Genomic DNA, 21,637 nt, shown 5'->3' with positions numbered 1-21,637 from the left:
AAATGCCGCCTCCAAGAAAAATGAAACTGTTGTCAACTGTCAATCAGGATCCCTCTGGACTTGAAACTTTTCTCTTCTACAGCGTTTGGGACTTCTCCTTTCGGCAGTTTGAAAGCCCTGTCTGTGGCCTAGAAGTCGTTTCTCTCTAGCGACGTCGCGAACCAAGAAGCTCCTTTCTGGAAGAGGAAAACTACTCTCTCAACAAACGTCTGGTTCTGGGATGCTCTCTGATGATGTCTGGAACCGAGCAGCTCTGTCTCTCTTCGGCAACGTCTGGGACCGGGCAGCTTTAGCAATGTCTGGAACCGAGCTGCCTCCTCGACAGCATCTGGAACTGGGAAGCCTCTCCTGTCTCTCTGTGGATGTGTCTGGAACCGGGCCCCCTCTACTTCTGCAGCAATCTCTGGATCCGTGCAGCCCCTTCTGTTTGCTTCAGTCCCTTTTTATTAGGCCTCCTCTGAGACCTTGCATGAAGTTTGGCAACCCCCCAAAGAATCAGTATGATTCTTTCATCTTAAGTTTCAAGTTCGCACGCCTTTTGTTCTCCTCCACTTTCTTTTAATTGTAAGTTGCCGGCCATCGGAAAGTTGTTTGAACCTTTCTGCCTCACTTAGCAGATGTTTACACTTAGAGCCTGCAAACCTTTCCCATACAAACAAATTTTAATAAAAATCTTTCTAATGCCGCCATGTAGATCTATTACATGTAGCTTCGGCGATATAAACGTTGCCTTTGTTTTTAACACTCTAACATATTCTTATTAAAGCAGTATATACAGTTAACTTCCAGAGTGTTATTTACAATAACATCTAAAACAAACTATACAGAGACAAACAAAGTTTGTTTTTACAATATTCACATGGGACTTAACCTAAGTAAACAATCGAATGTAATGTGTTTTGGAATATTTAAGCAACAATCGAGTTTTTACAGTACCATATGACTGGTTACGTAGCAACAAATGTTTTGTACGAAAATTCGTTTCTCCACATAAAAACCGTTCACCGTTTCACTTTAGATTCTGGAGGCAAGCATTTAGCCTGCTCTCACTGCAAAATTGTAAACAGCCGGCAATATACAATTTTTTTTTTAAATTTTTATTCGGTGCATCCGGCCTTATCTATTTTAATATTGATCATTCTAAGAATTTTTTGTTTTTATGATAAAAATTTTGTTTCTTAAAAATGAACTTATGACCCATACCCTGGCGCCCTCTTCATAGTGGTGCCCACATGCACCACATGCTCTGCATGCCTGCTTCCGCCAGCCCTGGGAAACAGCTATTGCCGTCTTGTAGTCCTGAGCGTTAACAGGTATATATTATTATCTGAAATAGTGTCAGTTCTGAGGTCTCTCTTTTTTTTTTTAATTGCTGTGAAAAAAAGGCCAGAAAATCTCTTCTCCATAGCGTTAGTCTAACGCTATGGAGACAAATGGAGCTGAAAGAACGCAAAATTGCACTTCAAAGGAAATAACGGGAATTGAGTTAATTAGATACATAGATTCCATGAATGAATTTAAAAATACTGTATGTGAAAAATTAATTTTTATTTCCAAGAACTTCTATATAGGCATACAATCAGAACGATTGGGATTTGAAGTGTCATAACGTTTTACATGTTTCCTGTATAAATAAAAATAAAAAATAAAAATAAAAATAAAAAAACTGAAGTCTACTTAAATCAAATTCGCAGTTGCCAAATCTGATTCAAGCCAACTGTGTGCATATAATCAGTGGCATAGGAAGCAAAGCCAAATTTATTAGAATCCTAGCATTTGGCACTATCGTGATGTTTTGGAATTCTATTCTTTGTCTGTAGATTTCTCCATATGGTCAAAATAACATAATTTGACAAGATACACACTGAAAAGAGAGAGGGAAGGTAATTTATCTTTAGTCAATGGCTGAAAAGAAAACAGGCTACGGATGGCTTAAAGGTGGTACATAGACTAAATTTGTGAAGTCCTGCTTTTCGTTCTGGCTTGACTTTGGAGTGAGCTCTGTGCCTACGAGTTTTAATAGCACTTATGATGGCATGGATACTGAAGGATGTGTGTCCAGTAATAAGGGTAGATTTCTAATAGACAGAAAATGGAATACTGTAAGTAGAAGTTTAAGTTATAAGTATCCAAAAAAGGCAGATTGTTACTCGATTTGTATTCCATGGCAAGCCTGATTATGGCTGTACATGCAGTTTATTTTATTAAGAAACTGTAGTAATTTAATCTTTGAATGTAAACAGGCTGCAAATATGTCATCTATAAAACGAACCCAACATATGTGGTTGGAAATATGATAACAAAACATTTGCTTTCTAGCTATTCTATAAAATAATGGAACAACTCTGAGCAACCTGAACCATCTTGGAAATGCTAGAGAAATAGATTTGTTCATAACTGTTTCTTCTAGTTGTTTTTTTATAACCAGTTTAATCAGGTGATATATAAACCGTATTCATTCTATATTAGAAATAAAACTCCTGATCAAAGACTGGATATCAAGAGTTTTATTTCTAACCTAGAATGAATAAGAAAGATTATAGAACTGAAGAGATGGCATTCTTATATTAAAAACGAGGATATTAGGAAAGAACTTGACATAGTTAGCATTCAGGAATGTGTTAGCAAAGCTGATCTCAGGTGGTATGGTCACTTAAACAGAATGGGAGAGAAAAGATTAGCAAAACAAGTGTTCTCTGCTAGGTTGGAAGGAAAAAGACACCGAGAAAAACCAAGATGGAGGTGGATTGATACAGTAAAAAGTGCCTTAGAAGATAGAAATATAAGATCTGATAATTTTGGAATGTTGACAGACAATAGGCTAATCTGAAGAAAAATTATGGATAGGAAGTTAGTAGTAATGCAACTATGCATGTAGTACTATCATAAGATCCTGTACACGAGGGGAGAAATCTCCATGCTTGCTATGCTTGATGCACAAGCTCATTACTTCAGAAAGAAGTAATATTTATTTGTTAATAAATGCATGCATTTATAAGCATCCCATTTAGACTTTTATTTTTATAGACATAGAACGTCTTAAGCTTGCGCGGCAATAATTGAGCTTTGCGTTGTGTATCGAAGGCCGATGCTTGCTTGTCTAGTCAAAGCTACCTTGGCTTGCTCGGTTGTCGGAGCTTCCAGGTCCTCGCTGCAGCACTATGATTTCATGCGCGCGCATAGCCATTTCCACTCCCTTCACGTCGTCTTTAACACAAGCTATACGTAGTCAAAGTAGCTCTAGTCAATGAGCTTCAGCCAGCCTTTACAAGTGTGCGTGTAGCTTGGGAAAATTAAGTTACAACCAACTTTTTATGACGATGTTATTGAGCAGTTCATAAAGAAGAACCGTAGGGTAGAATTTGTATTGAAGTAGATTGAAAAAGATAGAATATAATTTGTAAAATAAATGTTGTATTTGTATGATTAAATGTACATAAATTTCTAAATATATAGTTTTAAATGGTCAGTAATTCATTATTCCGTTAATCAGACTTTAGTCACACCTCTCGCTCCCTGAATGATAACAAGAGCAAGCGCGAATTTCAAGACCAGCATTCGCCCCTGCTGTACACTCCCCCCCCGTGAGTATATGTCAGGAATTTGATGATGATATGATGAAGATAGTGGAGTGATCAAATCATATGTTCTGTGAACAAAAATGAATTATATACCTTCTGTCAGTGCTTTGCAGGAAAATTGATTGAAAGAAATTGTTGGAGCAGTGTGATTTCGAATTTAGATAAGGATCTTCAGTAAGAAAAGAATTGAGAAACACATTTTCAACCATGAAAATAATCAGCAAATATATCAAAGATTATACGTGTCCTTCCATGGTATCACAAAAGTGAGTATAAAGAATTGCAAATGTTATTATGTCAAACTCACAAAATTAATATTCATTTTATGAATGTTTTGTTTGACATTAACAAAATTGTTAATGATTGGTAAGATTGATAAGATAGGAAGTGAGGTAAGTGGTTTTCTGTAAATTAAAGAAAGACAATGATTTGGTATAGAATTTAATCAGAAAGGAAATTGTGCTCAAAATGTTAAGTAGAGGAAGGATAAATAAAGAATTTTTTGTGAATGCCTGTATTTACGGCAGAAATAATAGTTGCTAGGAAAGTCGAATTTAGTTAAAATAACGTATATGCAATGAATTCAAATTTAGGTATTAATATTATGTAGGCCATACACATAAAAATGCTGAGATTATTGGGAAAACAAATCCGCCAGCACTGTAGCATTAACTGATTTAATTCTAGCAATAGGGATTGGCATAAATGAGACATCATTAAGTAAAATTTACATTTTAAAGTATAGAATATACCGGCTACAGTATGTTTCCGCAGAATAGAAAGGATAAAAAAAAAAGATGAGGGACTACTGTTAGCTTGCCAAGTTGTACCGCTAAGAGTTATCTTAGCGGGATAGAATATGGTATTTGACAATGTATTTGTACAGAGCAAAATTCAAAGAGAGACGAATGAAATGTTTGAAGAAATAATCTTAGTAAGATGCTGCAGATTAATGAGTAAAGCAATAAAAAAGTCCAGTAAAAAAATGCTTCAATTAAAGTAAACTTGATTCGATGAGAAAATGGTATTAGGAGTGTAGAATATTGGTTTCTTTGGTTAATTACAACTTTTTCAACAAAAGATGTAGTTATAGGAAACATTAAGTTTTCGAATGGTAAAATTAGTGATTGCATGACATAATATAATAATCAATAATGTTTCCATATTCTGCTACCAGTTGGTGAAAGTGACCATGTGTTTTTGACGCCTAAGGCATTTGCGCACTTACTTTTTTCAATCAATATGGCTTTTGTAGAATGCAAGATATCACGAGAAATTTAGAACAACTGCTGGGAACATATTCCTTCACGAGGGACATGTTCAGAAGGCGAATCATAATGTTATGAAACAATCACTTGAAGGCAGTAATATCCGACTGCATATAGAGAGTTAGGATGATAAACAAAGCAGATATAAGGTGATTAATAAAATTAGCAGGAAGGCACAATACAAAAAATGCTTCAATAAAGGCCATTAATGAAGTTAACTGAGCAAAATTTTAAAGATTTCCTGAGCTATATGGAGGAAGGAGAAAGGACAAGAGAGCATCCTTAGAAGCTAAGAATGAATGCCGTCAAGAAAAGGGTGAGATCTAGATTTTTCCTCATAGAGTGGTGCGTGATTGGAATGGATTGCCATTGGATGTTATGTGTGTGTGCGTGCAAGCGGTGTGAATGAATGCGAGAACAGGTATGACAGCTGGTGCGTGTAGTATGTGGCTTCCCTCGATGAGTCCCTGATTTCCTGGTGGTCTCTCTTAATAATAATAATTATTATTATATACTGTATTATATAATTGTATAATAATAATAATAATAATTATTATTATTATTATTATACCACTCATCCGCAACTACATCAACGCCATCTATCGCCGACCATCACCACTAGTATTTCCACAGACAATCACAACATCCATTAATTATCCATTATTAATTATTAATTAATTAATTTTTAATAATAATAATAATAATAATAATAAATTTTTAGTATAAGAAATGACATAGATTGGAAACTGGACAAATGATAGATGTGTTTCTCATGAAACAACAATGTCTCAGAGAGGAAGACCAACAAGAGGGATGCTAGGGGTTCCCATAGTGTTTTCTGCTGTACTACTGTTCAACTGATACACTGTATTGGTAACATGGGTTCCAATCAAAAGGCAAAAAAACGGTTTTTTTTTTTTTTTTCAGATGACCCAGAACTTCGATTTGGAACCTCATCCAGTTAGGCATGACACTCAAACAGCAGTTAACAGCTTAATAACAATAAGGCCCCGAGTGCAGATGGAATCCCAGTAGAGTCAATTAAGGCCACAATGGATGGAGGTATAAGGTTGTTACATAGATTGATCACAAGAATTAGGGAGACAGGATCGTGGTCTAGAGACTGGAAGTCGGTTTCATATCCTTACACAGGAAGAGTGATAAGAAGGGTTACAAGAACTATAGCACTATTAGTTTATTCTCTCATGCAAGCAAGATTTCATTAATGATCATTCTAAATAAAAGTGAGGCCAAAATTGAAGCTGATATGCCGAGATCAAGCAGATTTCAGGAAAGGTAAGGATACTAGAGATCAAATACTTTGCCTTAAACAGATCATAGAAAAGTATAAAGAATTTAGACTCCCTGTGGTAATGTGTTTCATAACCTACTCCGAGACTTTTGACTGTATTCAGCATGCGAAATTGTGGGAGGTAATGAAAATAATGCGTTTTCCTCAACACATTATCAGGTTTCTAACTGACCTGCACAGTGAATAAGAAGTTGTGATAAGAACTGTTGTTTGGATCACTTGTTTAATATTCATACTGAGAACATTGTGTGTATCATCGAATGAACCTAAGGCAGGAATTAGGGTAGGTGGCAGATGGATTATCAATCTGAGGTAGGCTGATGAAAATATTCCCCTTTCTAAGGAAAAGGGAGAATTAGGAAGTATCCTTGACAAAGTTAATGAGATCGGTTAGAACAGACAAGTTATTCAATCCTAGCAAGAATAAGATCCCAAGAGAGTCAACGATTTTAGTTATAATAGGAAAGAGAATATCACAGACAAGTGCCATTATTTCATGGCCCTCGGCCCTATATCTTATCGTATGAAATAGTGTCTTTTATGATCTCTTTTCATGAATTGTAGCATTAAAAAGGAGAATTTCGGGGAGAAAAAGCCCTACTTTCAAATGCCAGAAATCAACTAACTGGGGAACGTATCAAAGAAATAGTTGGACCAAGAATACAATTAATTATACATGCGTCGTGAAGACAGGCAACTGACAAGTGGTGCCATCTCGTGGTCCCTCATCCTAACACTATATTGAAAATAGTGTGGGTCCTACAGTCGATTTTTTTCTTGAGTTTACGGGACGAAAAACCGAAGTTTCCGGGGAGAAAAAAAATAACAAAAAAAAACGCCTCCCCGTACTAGACATCGACTAACTCGGAAACCAGTCGAAAAAAGGCTAAGTAAAAGTTCCCCTAGTAGTCAGCTGCTAGAATTAAACTTACATACCTCTCTCTTCAGGCGATCTACTGCAGTCAGTGGCACACACACACACTTCCACTGAGCTACACAGACGCATATAATAATGATAATAATGATAGCCTTTTCTTTCCATATAGGGAGTAGGTCAGTCTATCTAGCTTATGGAGAGAGAGTGTGCAGTTCAATCTCCAGGGAGGCAATCAGAGATAGCTGGACCATGCCTATCACTAATTATGGCGGTATCGATGAAGAGATGGAAAACCATGTGTCGCCATCTGTTGGGTACCTAACCCTAACATGATATGGTACCTAACATGATATATTACTCATCTGTAATAATGTCTACGGTCTAGTTTCTTGAGTTTGCGGGACGAAAAACCCTCGATTCCGGGAGAAAAAAACCGCTTCCCAATGCCAAAGATTGACTAACTCGAGGACTCATCGAAGATAGGCTTAGAAAAAGTTCCTCCAGTCGGCGACTAGAATTGAACTTAAGTCTACCTTCGGGTGGCCTTGCTCAGAGGATGCAAGCGCTACTTCCACTGAGCTTATTATTAACATTATTATTACGGACTACTCTATGGAGTCCTTAGACTCATCTAGGGAGATCCTAAACATATATCAAGCAAGCACTGCCCAACATTTGCACAATATCTAAATCATACTTGGCTTTGAACTCATTTGCAGTCTTGATACTCACAACAGATTTTGGCAACCTATTCCACTCATTCACCACTTCAAGCAAAAGCTGTATTTGTAACACGCTTACTAACTACATTCTTACTCAGTTTCCGAGAATGGCCCTAGTTCTACCACCGTCAAACATGTTCTGAAAAAGTTTCTTCAGAATTAATCTTGTAAACCCCTTCAGTAATTTGTATGTATCAATAATATCACCCCTTGTACGCCTGTCAACCAGTTTCTGTAACCCACAAATCTTCAACTTGTTCTCGTAAGGATTATTCCATAGACCTGCTACCATCTTGGTCTCTTGCCTCTGGATCCTCTCCACCTCTTTCTCATCGCTAAGAAACCCTGCTGCCTAGATCTGCGCTAGTGCAGATCTAGGCAGCAGGGTTTCTGTGCATCCGTAAAATAGCTTCCTAACTTTCTTGCCAAGTCCAATCCTTCTACTAATTTCTTTAAACTGAATTCTTTAACGGATTCATCACAATTAGAATCTTCGGCAGAAACTTTCCCCGTCATTTGGTTCGACGTCATCTACTAATTGTACCGGTTTCTCCTCATTTAAATATATTTCCCCATCACTTAATTCACTAATTTCGTTTTCAACCATATTGCAAAAGCCCTCTTTTCCGATATGGTTGAAAGTAGCCATTACTATAAAAATAAAATTTTTACATAAAAAAGCATTACATATTGTATGTAACTCACCAGAAAATAAAGTGCTCAGCTTGAGATTAACACACTTATGATTTTTAATGCGCTTTCCTGGTAGAAAACGCAGACAATTTTCAACAATAAACACTTTATACGGTAAACAATGATGTACATTGTTTACCGTATGTACAATGGCTATATGAACAAAGAATTAACCAGTATATAGATAAAATAAAACAAAATGAAGAAATAGAAATAGAATGGCTTAATATAAAAACGATACTAAATGCAGCAGCAAATGAAAGCTTAGGAAAGACCAAAAAATTCAATAAAAGAAAAAACTGAAGATCTGGGATGATACAATCAAAGAAATAATCAAAAATAAAAAAGAAGCGTATCACAAATGGTTAAGCAGTAAAAGATTAGAAGATGAAATAGAATATAAAAGATTAAGGGCCATAGCTAAAAGAGAAGTCAGAAAAAGACATAGAGAATCATGGAATAAATTTGTTTCTAATTTAGAACATGATTTATATAAAATAAGACCCAATGTATATAAGATTTTGAAACACCTAAATGCAGATACCAAAGAAAACATAAAATTAAACACTGAATTGAAATTAGAAGAATTTCTAAATTATTACACAGAACTGCGGACAGACAAATATTTTAAAAAAGACAACTGGCAAACAATTAACGAAAATGAAAAGGAAATAACTGAAGAAGAATTAGAAATCAGCCTGAAAGAAACAAGAAACGGAAAATCACCTGGAGAAGATAAGCTAGGTTCGGAACTATATAAATACGCAGGAACAAGATTCAAAGGAAGACTCTTATTATCTTTAAATAAAATTTACTCAACTGGTATCCCCCCAATAGAATGAAAAAATGCAATTGTGATTCCTATCTTTAAGAAAGGTAATAAAGATGACCCTAAAAACTATAGAGGTATCAGTATACTAAATTCATGTTACAAAATATACAGCAGAATCTTAAATAACAAACTAATGAAATATTCCGAAAACTTTATTCTAGAGGTACAAAATGGATTTAGAAAAGGACGATCATGTATAGACCCAGCCTTCTGCCTAAAATTAATAATAGAGAAAAGAAGAGAATATAATTTAGAAACACATATTGCATTTATTGACTTTGAAAAAGCATTTGACAAAGTTAAAAGAAACATATTATTTAACATATTAAAAGAAAGACAAATACCAAATAATATCCTAAAAGCTGTCACAAGTATATATGAAAATAATCAAATACAAATAAGATTAAATCATGAGCTATCATATACAAGAGAGATAAACCAAAGGGTCCGACAGGGATGTCCCCTCTCAGCAACTCTTTTTCATATCTACTTAAATGAAATAATAATAAAATGGAGTAAAAATTTACATTAAGGAATTAAACTTTCACCTACAGTTAACTTAAACACTCTCCTCTTTGCAGACGACCAAATAATAATTACAAATTCTGAAGATAACTTACAGAAAGCTATTTTAAATCAAAATGAGATATCCAAAGATTATGGTATAATAATATCAACGGAAAAATCAAAAACTATGGCCTTTAAAGGACAAGATCTAGCAAGAACTAAAATAGTATTAGATAACAAGATCTTAGAACAGGTGATTTCATTTAACTACCTAGGATGTATGATCACTTATGAAAATGAAAAAGATATAAACATTAAAATTGCAAAATATTTAAAAATAACAGGAGTAATTAACTTTATATTTAAACCAAACCTAGTTCAAAAACAAACCAGGCCAAAAGTATGCAATACATTAGCCCTACCAGTCTTAATGTATGGAAGCGAAATCTGGACAATAAAACAAAAAGACAAACAAAGATTAACAACTGCAGAAATGAAGTTTATGAGAAAAACTGCAAAGTATACCCTATTTGATCACAAAAGAAACGAAGATATTATGAAAGAATTAAGCCAAGAACCAGTAATTGAAAAAATTAAAAAATATAAACATAGATGGATGGAACACGTTCAAAGAATGAAAACAGAAAGATTACCAAAACAAGCCTTAAAGTACAAGCCATTAGGAAAAAGAAAACCAGGACGTCCTCTTAAACGATTCAACGATGACTTCTAAGGCCGGAACAGGCCATACTAGGCCTAAATCCTTGATACATATGATGATGATGATGATGACGTACATGAGTGCTAAAGGGAAGGGTATTTCCCTTAATATAAATTCGCTACTTATAAAACTACATGCGCAATACTGGCTGACGCAAATTTAACGAAGATAAAATTTGATTTTTATTAAAGTCGGCGGTGAAAAATATATGAAAAGATAAAGGGTTACTACAATTTGTAGAATTTGTTATATCGAAATCGCGTTGTATAAGTACTGCGTTTTACGAGGGTTACCTGTACTGTATTTTTCAAGTGCATTTTAAATATGTTGCTACTTCAAGAAAGGGAGTTGAGATTTGGGCTAACTTTGGGCTAAACATGTTTCTTATTCGGAAATCTCATGGAGTAAAGGAAACAAACATTAAATATGGTGACCTGTAGAAGTTTGTAGTAAAAAGTTCATTTAAGCTAAAATTATGCATGACTTATTTTTACTCTAGGTTATGTAAAACGTGGCAAGGGGAGGAAAATTGGCATGGCATAATCTGTTCACAGTGTTCGAGTTCTGCAAACAGTTATTTCATTTTTAGATGAGTAGGATTACCTCATGTTTCTGAATTCTGTTACATACCGCATTCTCAGGTATGTTTACTTGAGGTTGTATATAAGCATAAAATGTTAGGAGGTTAGGTGTTGGTATGGATAATCATCGACCTTGTTTGTTGATGTGTGGGAGGGGGGAATATACATACATACAGACGCCCTTTTCTTAATATAGTTTAATGAATATTTGTAATCCTTGAAAATTTCGAAGGATTATTCTGTCTGCTCTGATAACTTGTATACGTCTGCAAGCATGTTTTTTTTTTTTTTTTTTTTCCGTAAACGGCATCCTTTCATATATCTTATGTATAGACTTTATTAACACAAAGCGTATATTTAAAATAATAATAAATATTAAAAAAAAGCATCCCAGGCCACTTGGGATGTGTCTTTTAACTCCAGGTGGGATTCGGTTAATCATGATAGTAATGATTATAATGATGAATATAAGATAGAATTTGCTGATTATTATTTTGTTCCTTTGGAACAAAACAATCATCAGTAATTGATCAAACGAAACAAAATAAACATCAGTAAAATGTGACAGCTATCGGTGTGTTTTAAGTTATTAAGTAATCTTAATGTTAATAAGGTGGTTGAACTGGATAAGATTTTGTCGCTTATTGTGAAAGCAAATGTTATGGAGGATTTAAAGAAGAAAGGTGATCAGCAAGCTCACAAGCAGTACAAAACTCAGGCTAGAAAGGTTACCAGCATGGTAAGGAAGACTGAATCAGATTATGAGAAGACATTAGCCAAGCAGGTCAAAGGAAATCCAAAGAATTATTTTGCTACATAGCAAGTAAAAGAAAGAATGACTTGAGAAGGATAACTTTTGTGAATGCTGATGGTAGTGAGGTGACAGAGTCAGGTGTAATAGTAGAGTTACTGAGTGACTACCTTTCAAACGTGTACATCACCAGTGAGAATATTTCTGTATCTTATATAACAATAAATGATATGAGAATTAAGGTTAATGAATCAGATGTACTTAGGATTGTAGCATTTAAATGTAAATACTGCTGTAGGTTTGGATTGTGGAGGGGGGGGGGAACATGGTTTTGTTAAAGATTAGTCTTCCCTGAGTAATTTATTAACTTTTTATAATAGGATGATAGCTGAGGTGTACAAGGGGAATGTCTGCATAGTAATGCTGCTGGATTTTGCTAAGGCATTTGACAGGATACCCCATGGAATACTGTTATACAAATTGGAATAAATGTGGATGGATATTCAAGTGGTGATGTGAATATGAGAATGGCTCATGGACAGATACCAAAAAGTAGTGTATGAGGAGCAGAGTCAAGGATGAAACAGGTGAGCAGTGGTGTGCCATAAGGCCCTGTGCTTGGACCATTATTTCAACTATCTGTTATCATCCTGAAATCCATAGTCTTGTAAATTTCTTGTACTCCATTTCCATCTGTATAATATAGCTCTTCCATATAATATAGAAAACTGCCATCCGTTTGATGCCGTAGATCAAAAAAGGATTAATTGATTGTTTTTCTTCTTTTTTTACTAAAATGAACTATGTATTTTGAGTGCAAAATTTTCTAGATCCAAAGAAGAACCATTCCAAAGTTGAAAGATGCGGATGCTGTCAACATATTTGTACCAAAGTAAAGGTTCGGGGAAAATATTTATGAGAAGATGTTTGAAGTGTTCCATAGAGTAGTTAGCAAGTGTTAGTGAAAGAGGATTTCACATTGCTGCGCCTTCAGTTTTATGGAATGGTTTGTTCTGAATGGTAAAATATCCCCAGTGAATAATGAAATCAGAAAGTTTAACAATAGCAGAAGAAAGCTTGCATGAGTAATTTGCCTGTATCTAATAAAGAAATACTGATGAAGAGTGACACTAAATCTAAGCTAATCATAATATCAGAAGGGCTCAAAAATAACAAATTTTGTTTCTCAAGTTCAAAGTGTTTTTAATAGGAATGAAGGATTTCCCAGTGAAAAGTTTGAAAAATTTTTAGATAGCTTATAAGTAGAACAACCAATACAATCAACAGTAGGTCTTAAAGGAATACTAGGAATACAATTCTCTTATTTTGTATAAAAAATAATAAAAATCCATCTTGTAGTACTTAAGAGGGCAAAAGACACTAGCAGCACTGTGTTTACGGAATAAACACGATATATTCGATGATCAACAAAGAAAAACTTGAAACTGAACTTAGAGTATTCTACAGTAGACCCGACATGCATGATTATTGTAAATTAATTGACTTGTTAAAATTTATAACAGAAAATAATTTAGATTGTGTTCTTAGTGAAATTACTATACTGATAAAAATTCTCTTGACAATTCCTATTACTACATCAAAGCATGAATGCTGTTTTTCAACATTAAAGAGAATAAAAATATTTCTGAGGAGCACTATGAATCAGGATAGGTTAAATGCACTTGCGATGATTTCAACGGAGAAAAAATTCTTCAACAGTCACACAAACATCAAAGAAAAAGTTATTGATCTTTTCACTCAAAATAAAACAAGAAGAATGGATTTTATTTTTAAGTAATTTTGAATTATACTAAACCGTATAATTTTATCGATGATAAACAATATTTTTTCATGTTTAATTTTTTTTTAAATTTTTACCATAATTTTGATATTTTATCCAAACACGTATACACTGTACTTACAGTGTGTTTGTATATTTCGAAAGTTGCAGCACCCCCATGATTTCAAGCCACGGGCCGCCACTGGTTTCCATCACCTTCCTTCTTGCCATCTTTTTCATTTGACAAGCTTTGTAGTGGCCATATATCCCAAGATCTTCCATAATATATATACATCTTCAAGGCCCACGTTTCCTAATTGGGTTGTGTGGGCAGCAGCTGCAAGAGGAACTTCCAATGGTCACGATCCTCCGCCACCAAGCTCAGGTGTTTTGGTGCGACTCCGAAATGTGTCCACCCAAGGTTTTGGATATAATCTATCCAGCGAGTCATTGGCCTTCCATGTGGCTTCCCACCCTCTGGCTTGGCAAAGAAGGCCTGCTGGGGGGAGCCTTTCTTGTGGCATTCTGACCAGGTGCCCATACCAACATAACTGTGATCTCTCAACACAGAGAAGCAACGGTTGAGTATTAAGGGTTTCCCGAATTGCAGAGCTTCTGACTCTGTCGAGTCTTGTCAGCCCTGCAATCCCTCGAAGGAACTTCATTTCAGCTGCTTGGATTTGTGTCCGCATTCTTTCAGTCATTACCCAACTCTCATGACCATAGGTGAGGATGGGGACATAGACTGTATTAAAGACAGCCAGCTTTGCCTTCTGGCTTAACTCTTGTTTCAGTACTACCGAATGGCCAAGCTCCCGCAATATTGCACTTGCTGAGTCAATCCGAGTATCTAGCTCTAAGTCCCACTTTCCATCACTTGTGGATATGGACCCAAGGTATTTAAACTTCTCCACCTGCCTCATTGGGACTCCACTCACATGTAGAGTGCACTGGGATGGTTGTCTTGAGACCACAAATGTTTTAGTTTTAGCCACACTGATCTTCATTCCAGCTTCTGCACAAATAGCTACAAACCTATCAAGGGTCTGCTGGAGGTCATCTATGGAAGAGCTAAGCAGAACTAGGTCATTGCAAAAAGAAGACATCCAATGCTACATCTTCCAATTCTGACACACTCGCTGCCTCGGCTGTGCCTATCAATCCAGTCCATAAATATTATGAAAAGGAGGGGTGACAGAACACACCTTTGGCAGAAGCCAACCTAGACTGTGAAAGGTTCAGACTTTGTGCTGTTTATCCTAACACAAAACTCTGGACATTCATTGATGGCAGCTAATAGTTGGCCATCTACTCTATACTCCTGTACTACTTGCCAAAGCTTATCCCGAGGAACCCAGTCATATGCCTTCTCCAAGTCTACAAAACATGTGTAGACATTCTTGGCATATTCCCAAGATTTCTCGAAGACTTGCCTTAAAATGAAGACTTGGTCAGTTGTGCTTCTACCAGGACAAAAGCCACATTGTTCTTCCTGTAGCTTTGACTCAACTATGCTCCTGCACCTTCTTTCCAAACACCTGGCATGTACTTTCCCAGGCAGGCTGAGCAGAGAGATGCCACGATAGTTGCTGCAATCTCTCTTGTCTCCCTTCTTGAAGACTGGTATTATTATGCCTGTCTGCCATTGCTTTAGTGCTCACCCAGATATCCAAGCAGCCTGACACACTCAAGTCATCCAAAGAATGCCATCTTGATTTAAAGACTTTAGCATTTCTGACTGAATTTCATCATCACCAGCAGCCTTGCCCGATTTTAGAGATTTTATTGCTAAATGGACCTCTTCTGCTGTGAGACTAGTCATCGCCCCTATCTGCATCTCTTGGATGTCCACAACTGCTGGGCTACCTTGGTTAAGAAGGCTCTCAAAGTATTCCCTCCATCTTTGGAGGATATCCTTCTTGGTTGTTAAAAGTGCACCATCAAAGACCTTAACTGCCCTTGCTGTGCACGATTTCCTCCCTCAAAGGTGGTGGCTGGTCTGCCAGAATACTTTGTTTGCATAGGATGAGTCTAATCTTCCATAATATAAAACATAATCCACAGTTCAGTAAACAGTGATCTCCTTGTGTTATTTCAGTGGAGTAGAGACAACCCTTGTCAAATTCAAGCAAGAAAGACCACACTTTGTAATCAGTCACCTTTGAGAATACTACCTATAACTCCAGTGAAAATCAGATGTGTCATCTCAGACTGACTGATATGATTTTATCCTCTTCTGTCATATGCACATCCTCTCCATCCAAAAAACTAAGTGTGCTTTTCTGTTTAAGACATTTCTCATCTATACAACTCTTAACACTATATAAATTCTAAATCCGTACTACCTTAGAATAATGTTCTCACATATGTGGTAGCATACCAAAAAAACCTCTCCAAGAAATGTTTGATGGTCACCAGAACAGGGTGATTCTTCTCTTACAGACTTACACCACCCACTATCTCATTGATGTATCATTTTCACTCTCTGCCTCTTCTATAGATATATGCAGCTAAAGGTAATTCAAAAGAATTTTATTGTTATGCTACAAGCAAAATAATGAATGAATGTGGATGAATAACTTTATTGAATGCAGATGGTACTCTAGTGTCGGAAGTTATTGTGATTGTTCAATTAATGAGCTCACTTCACTAAGATAGGTGTATGTAACATGGTGCACAGTGTTACTGCTACATTGCGTGAAAAGTTAGAGGTTCATGAAAATGAGATTGAAGAGCTATTGCATAACCTGGATAAGAATTTGTCAATAGGGATAGATGAAATATCAGCATGTTTGGTAAAGGAATGTTCAACTGAATCAGCTAATCCTTTCACATGTTTGTATCTTGTTCTGTTGTATAAGGCTTTGATTAGGCCACACATGGACTATTGTGCCCAGATTTGATCACCTGGTTTTCAGAAGGATGAAGAGATGTTGGAAAGGGTCCAAAGAGGCAACTGACTAAGGTAGTTTCTGACCTCTGGAATGTCGAGTATGAGGAAAGGTTGAGAAGATGTAATTTGCAGAGTCTGGTGGACAAGAGGAAGAGGGGAGATGTGATAGAGACCTACAAGTTGGTAAGGGGTTGTTATAGGATCAATGCTGGAGAAGTTCTACAGAAAATAGTGAGAGATCGGAGGAGAACCAGAGGTCATCCCTGGAAACTATATAGGTGTGAGTAGGGGAGTGAGAGGCAGGTTTTTTTTCGTGCAGTTGTAAATGATTGGAATGCCTTGCCTGAGAGTGTGGTGTCTGTAGGGAGTTTGAATGTGTTCAAAGCACGGTATGATAAGTTGTGTGTGTGATAAAAGGACCTCCCAGATGAGTCTTTGACTCCATGAAGTCTTGGGGTAATAATAATAATATAACTTGAGTTTCATCTCAGGAATGGGAGGAATATATTATAATTCCATTATACAAGGGTGGGATAAAAACTGATGTCTAACAACTGAGCTGTAGCTATCTTTAGTGTGGTAGTGAAGATTTTAGAGAAGTTGATAAGAACTTGCATACAGCAATGGTTAGACAAACAAGCTGTACTCTGCAAGGAGCAGCATTGGTTTACTAAAGGAAGGTCATGTTTTGGGGTGCTTAAGGGTCAAAGCTGTATAACTGAGAGGAGACCTCCACATAGCCTTTAAAGGAATGCGGAGAACCGACCAGGGCTTCTGACCTAATGTCCAATCCTCACCTTCTCGTGGTGCACCCTGTTGGGTATCTACTTTGATACTGAACGAACGAGGATGGGCTGGCAATTTGGGATTTAGCCGACCAAATTGTATTCTTATTGGTTAAACCAAAATGAAAAATGATGGTACAACATGACAAAATTTCATGCCGGCTGGGGCGTCGCCCGGTTAAACAAGGCCCCCGTTGTTTTCGCCAGGGAACCAGGGCGAACAGCGAAAAGTCAGCTACTGGAACAAATCTGAAAACAAACCCCAACTCAACATCACCAGAGTTAAAGATCAGTACTATCAACGTAAGAAGCCTGAATGGCAAAGAAATGGAGCTAGCTGAGGAATTAGATAAGTACTAGATCGACATAATAGAGGTGACTGAAACAAAAAAGACCAAAACTGGTGAGATCTTTCTGAGCAATAAATACAAAATGTTATATTCAGGCAATAACAATCAAGGAAAAGAAGGAGTAGCCATAGTATTCAACACAAAATACGAGGCTAATCTTCTTGAATGGCAGTCAGTCTCAAGTAGAGTAATGTGGGCAAATATGAGAATGGGGAACTGGACAATGAGACTTATTTGTGCCTATGGTCCCACAGAAGGTTCTACTAAGGTAGAAGTGGAGGAATTTTTTGAGGCTTTAGAAAAAGCAACTGACACAATGAAAAAGGAAAAGTTGGTCCTTGTTGGGGATCTAAATAGTTGAGTAGGAAATGATTGTGAGACATACAAAAATATTTTGGGAAAATTTGGAGAAAAGAGCAAAGCTAATAATAATGGCAAATATCTATTGGATTTCTGCTCAGGACATGGACTGGTTATTACTAACACCATGTTCCAACATAAAAATGTGCACAAATTCACATGGAGAGAAGAGGCTAGGAATAAGAAAAGTCTCATTGACTATGTTATTGTTGATAGTGATGTTTTTTCCCTGGTGCAGGACACCAGAGTGTACAGAGGATTTGAAATTGGAAGTGATCACTATTTAGTCTTGAGCAGGATAAAATTGAATTTCATATTGAAAAGAATAACATGTAAGAAAGTTTTAAAGCGAATAAAAGTTGAGTAGCTCTCAGATGTAAACTGTAGACTAAAATACAGAAATATTATTGAAAAGAAAATGAAAGAGTTTGAGAACAGGAATCAAACCTTGGAGATTCAGTGGCAAACTCTGAAGGAAACATTGATTGATTCTGCCAGAGAGGCATGTGGTGAGGTTGTGTGCAAAGATAAAAAAATCAGAACTCCCTGGTGGACACAGGAAGTTAAAGAGGCAGTGAAGGAAAAGAAGAAAGCATATCAAAAGTTCCTGGCAAATAAGTCAGCTTTTACTCTTACAGAATACAGAGACAAATGTAAGAAAGCTAAACAGTGTGTAAAACTAGCTAAACAAAAGTCATGGGAGGACTTTGGCAAGAATATAGAAAATAAATATCAAGAAGGTGGCAAAATATTCTGGAGGTTGTTGAAGAAGCTTAGGAATGGAGGAAAGAGTGCTGTAAAAGGAATTAGAGATGATAAAGGTGAAATGAAAACAGGAGAAAAAGATATCCTTGAAGTATGGAGTAATTACTTTGAAAAACTGCTAAATGAAACAAGCAGTGATGACAGCACAGTGATAAAAAAACACTGACCAGGCATGCAGTCAGGAATACATATCCATACTTGAAGTAGAAAAAGCCATCAAAGGCTTGAAATGTGGAAAGGCAGCAGGAGTAGATGATATTCGACCAGAAATGCTGAAGTATGGTGGTATAAGAATCTTACAGTGGCTGCACTGCATAGTTCAGAAAGCCTGGACAGAGGGACGAATTCCCGATGATTGGAGTAGAGCTCTCATAGTACCCATATATAAAAAGGGAAATAAAACTGAATGTGAGAATTACAGAGGTATTTCCCTACTGAGTGTTCCTGGCAAGATCTATGCAAGTATACTTGAGAAACGGTTGAGAAGAATTGTGGAAGAAAAGCTTGGTGAAGAACAAGCTGGATTCAGGCCAAATAGAGGCTGTCAGGATCAGATCTTCACTTTACGACAAATAGTCGAGAAAGCATGGGAATATAACAAAGATCTGTATTTAAGTTTTGTCAATTTGGAAAAGGCATATGACAAGGTGCCAAGAGAGAAGCTATTCAATACGCTGCAGTTATATGGTGTTAATGGGGCATTATATCAAGCAATACTTAGTCTTTATTTGAGTTGTGAGTCAGCAGTTAGAATTGAAGGAAGTACAGGAAGATGGTTTAATGTTAAATCTGGTGTGAGACAAGGATGTACATTATCCCCTCTGTTATTCATTATCTATATGGATCACATTATGAAGGAATGTGGTATTAAACCTGATATCAAAATTGGAGATGTTAATGTCAACTCTTTGCTTTATGCGGATGATGTTATACTTCTAAATAAATCCGCTACAAGTCTTCAAGATTCTCTGACTAAATTGAATAGCTGTTGTAATAGATATGGTATGAAGGTCAGCAATAAAAAGACAAAGACAATGAAAATAGGCAGAATCATTGAAAATGTCAACTGTGTTGTGAATGGAGAACCTGTGGAACAAGTAAACCATTTCAGCTACTTAAGCACAATTTTTACTGAAGATGGTAAACTAAATATAGAAATAGACAACAGAATCAGCAAAGCTGGTATCATGGGAAGTCAATTGAATAAATTCATATGGAATAAGAAAGAAATTAGTCGGAACACTAAATTAGCTGTATACAAGACTGTGTTCAAACCAATTTTAACTTATGGATCTGAGAGCTGGGTCAGAAGTAAAACACTTGACCAAAGACTAGAGACCGCAGATATGAGAGTCCTGAGAAAGATTAGAGGTGTGAACAGATGGCATCAATGGCAATATCATATTAAAAATGAGGATATTAGGAAAGAACTTGAATTGTCAGCATCCAGGAATGCGTTAACAGAGCTAATCTCAGATGGTATGGTCACTTAAATAGAATGGGAGAGGAAAGATTAGCAAAACAAGTGTTCTCTGCCAGGTTGGCAGGAAAACGACCCAGAGGAAGACCAAGATATAGGTGGATTGATACGGTACAAAGTGCCTTAGACGATAGAAATATAAGATCTGATAATGTTGGAGTCTTGACAAGTAACAGACTGATTTGGAGGAAAATTGTAGATAGGAAGTTAGTAATGATGTAATTTTTTCATGTAGTACTGTCATATCCTGTACACCCCTTGAGGGTACATGGCAGGAATTTGATGATGATGATATGTTTTAGCAATTTGCTCATTTATAATATGGCCAAGTTGGATAAAGAGAATGGATACACTATGATAATGTTGAATTTTGCTCAGGCATTTGATAGGATACTACAAGAATGGCTGCTACATAAACTGGAGATTATGGGATTGGAATATGAAGCTAGGGTTTTTAATCCTGCATACAGACAAATCGGACCTTCAGAACACGCAATTTATAGACAAAAAATACTGGTGGTGGTGGTGGGCGGTAGATGGCATTGATGGAGATGATTGGTAGTAGAGGTTCGGTGTAGTGGTTGAGATTTGTATTATTATTATTACGGGCAACTCCAAGGAGTCCATAGACTCATCGAAGGAGGCCCTAACATCATGTGAAGAACAACTATTCGACATTCACACAGTATCTATCATATGTCACCTTGAACTCACTCACAGTCATGGCACCCACAACAGACTCTGGCAGCTTATTTCCACTCATTCACCACTCTCCAATAAAAAAACCTAGCTCTAACACCCTTACTAACCACACTCTTGCCCAGCTTCCATGTATGGCACCTAGTCCTCCCACCACCAGTCCTATTCCCAAAAATATCTTCTGAATTAATCCTATAGAAACCCTTCAGTAATTTGAATGTCTCAATCATACACCCCTTTTCTGCCTATCAACCAATTTCTGCAACCCACAAATCTTCAACCTTCTCATAAGGTTTATTCCAGAGACCTGCTATCATCTTGGTCACTCATCTCTGGATCCTCTTCACCTCCTCCCCATCAAGAAGAAACCCTGGCACCCATATCTGGGCACAGTAGTCTAGATGGGTTCTTATCAAGGCTTGATACAGAGGAACAATAACCTGTTTGTCTCTGCTTGTTGAAGTATTTTTCAGCAACCAAGTGATTTGATGAGCTGATTTAGCCACTTTAGCGATGTGCCCCCTAAACTTCAACTCCCTATCCACCAACACTCCAACAAATCCCTGGCCTCGTCATCTCCTGGAGTACAGTTCCACCAATGTGATATACTGCTGCTAATCTTTTCACCCCAAAATGCATAACCTTACATTTTGCCACATTAAATTGACATCCATTCTCCT

General features: G+C 36.6%; 1 protein-coding gene across 2 annotated transcripts in view; it reads left to right on the top strand.

The window, feature by feature from the left end:
• The first annotated feature begins 1,050 nt into the window (after positions 1–1,050).
• The window catches only part of alc (5'-AMP-activated protein kinase subunit beta-1), a 109,799-nt gene continuing 89,212 nt past the window's right edge, over positions 1,051–21,637 (top strand). The window contains exon 1 of one of the 2 annotated variants that reach the window (XM_090407065.1): positions 1,051–1,313. The gene's annotated coding sequence lies outside the window, so the exon portion shown is untranslated. Of the gene's footprint in view, positions 1,314–10,933; positions 11,155–21,637 lie in introns of those variants that run through there. The other variant, XM_090407064.1, reaches the window with a different exon arrangement.

The sequence above is a fragment of the Typopeltis vanoorti genome, chromosome 17, assembly GCF_054136105.1.
Source record: "Typopeltis vanoorti isolate ZY-2024b chromosome 17, IOZ_Tvanoo_1.0, whole genome shotgun sequence".
NCBI classification, from domain to species: domain Eukaryota; kingdom Metazoa; phylum Arthropoda; class Arachnida; order Uropygi; family Thelyphonidae; genus Typopeltis; species Typopeltis vanoorti.
The sequence above is the reverse complement of the archived record's forward strand: the minus strand, read 5'-3'. Positions and strand labels throughout refer to the sequence as shown.